This window comes from Trachurus trachurus (genome assembly GCF_905171665.1).
Source record: "Trachurus trachurus genome assembly, chromosome: 18".
Classification (NCBI taxonomy): Eukaryota; Metazoa; Chordata; class Actinopteri; order Carangiformes; family Carangidae; genus Trachurus; species Trachurus trachurus.
The window spans coordinates 16,033,026-16,039,025 of NC_139909.1; positions in this window are offsets into that span (position 1 = coordinate 16,033,026).

Below are 6,000 nucleotides of genomic sequence, written 5' to 3' on the forward strand. Positions count from 1 at the left end.
TTTTCAAAAGCAGTTGTTGTCGAGAGAGAGAAAGTAATAGGTGGGATTTGATCTCGCACCTCGAGGTGATGTCCAGCTTAATTTTGGAAATGTTGGAGAAATGTTGGAGGCGAGAGCCAATCACGTTCGCAGCTCCAACATTCGGAAGCCAATCACGTTCGCAGCTCCAACATTCGGAAGCCAATCACGTTCGAAGGTCCAACATTCGGAAGCCAATCACGTTGGCAGCTCCAACATTCGGAAGCCAATCAGCGCCGCGGATTCTTCCGTGGAGCTCCAACATTTGACCAATCACAGCTCAGAAATGTTGGAGGAGAAATATCGTCGGTTTTTTTCCCCTCTACCGAGTGAGGCTTGCTAGCTACTCATCCACAAGCTGGGAAAACAGTTTGAAAATCGATGTGGTGAGTACATTTACACAACTATTACAGTGCTACATGACAAAAGATGAAGGGTAAAATCAATTTCACCTGTTGGTTCGTGTTGTCATCGTCATGTTTGTTTATTCGGCTAATTAATTAGCCTACGTCACAAACGCGCTCCGGTGTCCGTACATCGCTCGGCCATCCTGATATTTTACCTGGTTTGATATCACTGTGAGCTGCGATTAATGCTATTAAAACGTATTGCATTTCACTGTAGTGACATATTATGCTACGGTCGGCATCATTCATACAGTGGGGATAATCTTTACATGCTAGGCTAGCATGATGTAGCATGTAGAGGGCGCCCCTGAGATGGAGAAGTGGCAGCCTGAAGTTACCTGGGTCTCTTCAAAATAAAAGTCTCCGCTAAAGTTATCGGGGGGGGAAAACAACTTTGATTGTAACTTTAAAGCAGAGGTAAGGTAGTTATTATACACGGGGAATAAAAAACAAAAGGTTGCTGTCAGAAGTGGGATTCGAACCCACGCCTCCAGGGGAGACTGCGACCTGAACGCAGCGCCTTAGACCGCTCGGCCATCCTGACGTTAGGACCCAGTGACATCCGGTCTCGCTGACGTCACTGCACATACAGTATCTGAGCACGGTCACCATAGTTTCCCATAATAGACGTATTATTCACATGCACCTCAGAGTGTCTGTATGTGTGCTGTAGCGTGTAGACGGCAGGGCTGAGCAGTTACAGCTGACACAAGAAACAACTGCTGCTGTGTGCTGACAGCGGAGCCATTGATTATCCAGGTCTCTTCAAAATAAGAGTGTGAGCCAAGGCGCTTTATCGAGAGAAAACTCGGCAGAAGCGTTGCTATTACATTGTTATTCCGTGGTGGTGGTGAATAAAAAAGTTAATGTCAGAAGTGGGATTCGAACCCACGCCTCCAGGGGAGACTGCGACCTGAACGCAGCGCCTTAGACCGCTCGGCCATCCTGACGTGATACCGCATGGACGTCATGATGCTATATAAACAATAGCGCCATGGAGCTATGCTAAAGTTTAAGTCTGTTTTTTTTTCCCGGTTTGGTTTAATGAGAGAGTACCCTGAACGCATCTTGGCTGCGTCACAGTGTAACACGTCATTCTGTAAAAACATAAACATTCTGGAAGGCAACACGTTCCTGTTGCCATGAGTTACTGACAGTGTTAGCAGCTTGTTGAGCTTCTTACAACGCCACGCACCGTAAACTACTGAAACTTTAACTTTACAGCCAAAAAACTTCATATGAAAACACGTGCAAGCTTCACTAAACGGCCATATCCGGTTTCATTTACGGTTTTTTATTTAACTACGTCTGTTAAAATATTCTTACCTCACACGCCGAACCAGCACCGGAACCAGTTTGGTGGAAAAGAGGTAACAGTCAGTGTCCACTGGTGCTGACGGTTTCAACAGGTGAATATCTCTGCGTGAAGTCCGTGTTACGCTTTTGCGTCACATTTGTATAACACCAGAGGTTAAAAAATTTATTAAAAAAAAAAAAACGTTGAAAATAAAATAAGAAAAAGGAGCAACAAGTTTAGCCTTTTTTTAAAAACCGATTTTAAAAACATTTCATCATCCATCCTGGATTTCTAATAATGATTGCCACGGTTTTAAAGAAACTACCAACTATATCAGGCTAAATATTTGCAAAGAAATGCAATACAGCCATAAAAACATGTAAACATAACATACAAGATTCAAAGGCAAGATGAAAAAGTCAAATATACAGTAGTCGTCAAATAAGAATTGAAAAAAGAAACAGTGTGGGCTAGCATATGATTTAAAAAATAAAGCCACGTTTTTAATGTTTTATTATTATATGCAGGTATATTATATTGTTTTGAATTGTAATTAATCAGCTACGTTCAACAGACAGACAGGAGAGCACAGTAATGACACATTTAAACAATATTTTCACCATCTTGCTACCAAGTTTTCTCCCTCACAGACTGAGTCAGTTTTCGTCATTGTGGTTTATATCATAAATTTCAGTCTTTGGCCTCCGTCCCTCGTGTCCGTCATGACTGGCTGAGACACCGCAGATGCCTTTCATCCTGAAAATCTCAATCCTGGCAACCCCCTGGTTTGTTCATTTGCATCCACACACACGTGTCGTTGGTCCTCTCCTCTGTTTTTTTTTTTTTTTTTAAAGCAGAGGTTTAATGAAGCTGAATGGACTCGATTTGAGATGTGACATTACAGCAGCTGTTTAATACTCGGAGCAGAATTGCACCGAGGTGACAGATCATTGGGTTTTACCGCCACTGATCTGATGTGTTTTTGAGCACATGACAAAGAGGGGGAAGGTTGTGATTATCTGCCGTGGGGTAAACCTACAGTGTTTGTGTGTAACAACGAGCAAAAATCTGAGTAACAGAGGAAGATTATGAGAGAGAGAGAGAGAGAGAGAGAGAGAGAGAGAGAGAGGCAGAAACACACACACACACACAAACACACACTCACCTGCTCCGGCTCTGGCCTACTCAGCACTAATGACTGTGTGATTGGATTATCTGGGCTTTTAGCAGCAACCACAGCTGCAGCTGACAGAGACGCTAACCTGCAAAGGTCAAGCCCGGGTCAACAGGAGGTCAGCGGGGCCGTGAACTTTGCAGAAGACGAGGCCTCGGGCACAAGATAAGACGAGGCAGCGAATGAAAGACACTTTAAGACAGGAGGAGGAGGAGTGGGAGTGGGAGTGGGAGTGGGGGGTGTTTTTAGCAGGATGGTGACAGACACGTTCGATTTCTGGGAATTCAGAGAAGGGGATGCTGCAAACGGCGAGAGAGAGAGAGAGAGGAGAGGAGAGGAGGGGAAGAGAAGATGTAGGCTAGTGTGTGTGTTGGGAGGAGGGAGACGGGATGCGTTGTGACAGAAGAGCCTCGCAGACACTGCTGGCCTCCTGGTGACTCCACTGTACACTAGAAACACAAACAAACAGGGCCGCCCGCCCGCCGCTGCTGCTGCTGCTGCTGCTGCTGCTACGGCCGCCGCTGCTGCTGCTGCTGCCGCCGGCGGCTCCATCATCTTTAATGTGAGACTCTCCTTTTTCTCCCTCACACTATTCCCCCCACTCTCTCTCTCATTCAAGCCATTACATTTTGTCCAAACACAAACACCAGCACTTTTTTTTTTTTTTTTTTTTTTTTTGTGCCTCCAAAACAGAAGGAGATCATTTTCCACGACCCCCAGAACTATCCTTTAACCATCTGGGAGCAGCCAGCAGGAATTTATTTATAAGCACTTAATGGGATATTTAAAATGTGGGCCATGTTTACCACTTGATATTTTACTGCCGCAGCTTTAAAGTGCATCGGTGTTTTATGATTCAGCACTACTACGTTGTGTTGCAGGAGGAGACGCGTGCGGAGGCTGCGGAGGCTGCAGGTGTAAATGAATATCTGACTGTGTGTGTGTGTCGCTCGCTGAGAATAGCAGCCGGTGAGTCAATTCCCTGCGGGGGATTTGTCTCTGCATTAGTTTAGACCAGAGGATGATGACCGAGTCTATTGGAGTGAGTAAATGACAATATTCTCCTGTGATTAGTTTCAACACACATTACACACACTGGACACACCGAGCAGAGGGAGAGGACCAACACAGACGTGTCCCGGCTGCTGCTGCTGCTGCTGCTGCTGCTGCTGCTGCTGCTGCTGCTGCTGCTATTGATCAGGCTGCAAACTTTTACAGGAAGGCCAATAAGAGTCCAGTTAATCAGAATGGATCATAAACATTTAATTCAATCACCACAGAGCATAGACATAAAACATGTAAACACAGGTTTATATAGGATTTTATTTAGTGTCCATTCTCTTCCTGAACGATTCTCTAAAAGAGCAAGTTTAAAGAAAATGTATCATGTATTATCTATAAGAACTACAGTATTTTTTGGTCAAAATGTGATTTTATTTACATTTATATTATCAGAAAAATATTGATTACTGTACTGGCAATAAAAACCTGGTGAGATTTTCCGTCTTGTTTGGTTTCAAACAGCAAAAAAAAACAACCTTTCACACTCTGACATATTGCAATGCATCACTTTGTCTTTTAATCTTATGTGTATATATACAATAAGTAAGTTTCTCTTATTTTGTTAAGAAGGAAAAAAAATTGTAAAAAAAAAACAAACAAATAAAATTAAAAAAATTAAAAACAGATTGCTCAAGTGCGACACGGTTTCCAAAATAAATTTTAAAAAAAACTCATATCACTTGGTAAAAATACCCAGTCCTGCTTGATATCTTTGATGTAAATATAGGGAATAAATTACAAAAAAAAAAGTTTAACCACATTTGAAACATGACTGCTAAATTCCTGCTCAGTATTTTAATAAATTATTTATATTTTCACTTTTCATTTGCCGTAGCATCAGGTCAGTCTTCTGTAAAAACAGAAAGCAGCTCTTACTGCACAAAATATAAATATATATAACACATGAGCCAAGACGATATACTTTACATACCATGACATAGTAACTGTGGGTGTCTCTCTGTGAATAATACAGTATGTGGAGGCGTTTTGTGTCACTGTGTGTGTGTGTCAGTGTCTGTGTGTGTGTGTGTGTGTGTGTATCAGTGTGTGTGTGTGTGTGTGTGTGTGTGTGTGTGTGTGTGTGTGTGTGTGTGTGTGTGTGTGTGTGTGTGTGTGTGTGTGTGTGTGTGTGTGTTCCCTCCCCTCCCCTCAGCTGGGTGTCGTTCCCCTCTGAGCTCTGTAGGTGTCGCTCTAACTCTGCTCTTCTGACACCTGTTGCTCTGCCACTTTCCCTCTAGTCTACATGTTCCTTCCTCCTCCTCTCTGCCTCTAACACCCTCCGACTGCAGGGGAGGAAAAATTGAACTTGGACTTTGAATAGAAAACTAAATTAGATACGATGCAAATAAATGAAATGAAAAGCAAAAAAAATCTACTTATTATTGCGATGATGTTGTGTCTCCAAAAAAGAGGAGAATTAATGCCAGAAATGTGCTCACATCTTTGGGACTGTGAAATCTAAACAGTGTGTTTGCTACTTTGCTACTTTTAATCATAATTTATTATTATTCTGGGAGTCTAGAAATAATCTGTGGATGCTAAAACAATATTTTTCTAGGTGTTTCCTGTTTTGTCCCACACACCTGCTGAGGAGGAGTTTCTCATGTTCATTCACCTCTTGTGTCATTTCTCTCCTCGTGCAGGACTGCAGGCAAAGTCTGGAAGAAAAAAAGAAAACACTTCATCCTCTGTGCAGCCAACAACAACAACAGCAACAAAAAAAAAAAAATCCCAGACACACTGTCAGTGTCCTCCATGGTCGGCTCTTTGCCCCGTCTCCTGCAGCAGCGGCGGCGGCAGCTACATCACCATCTCACAGTGATGATGTCAGAGGGGAAGCCGCCCGCTGCACCCGGCACAAAGTGGCACAGACGGTCGATCACCGTCTCCGGGTCATGACAGGGAGAGGAAGCAGGGTGTCTAGTCATGGTGGGCACACAGTGGCACTGTCTGCAGCACAACACTGGACACACACACACACAGAGAGAGGGGAGAGTGAGGTTCATACAGATACATGCATTCACACGCACACACAGTCAACA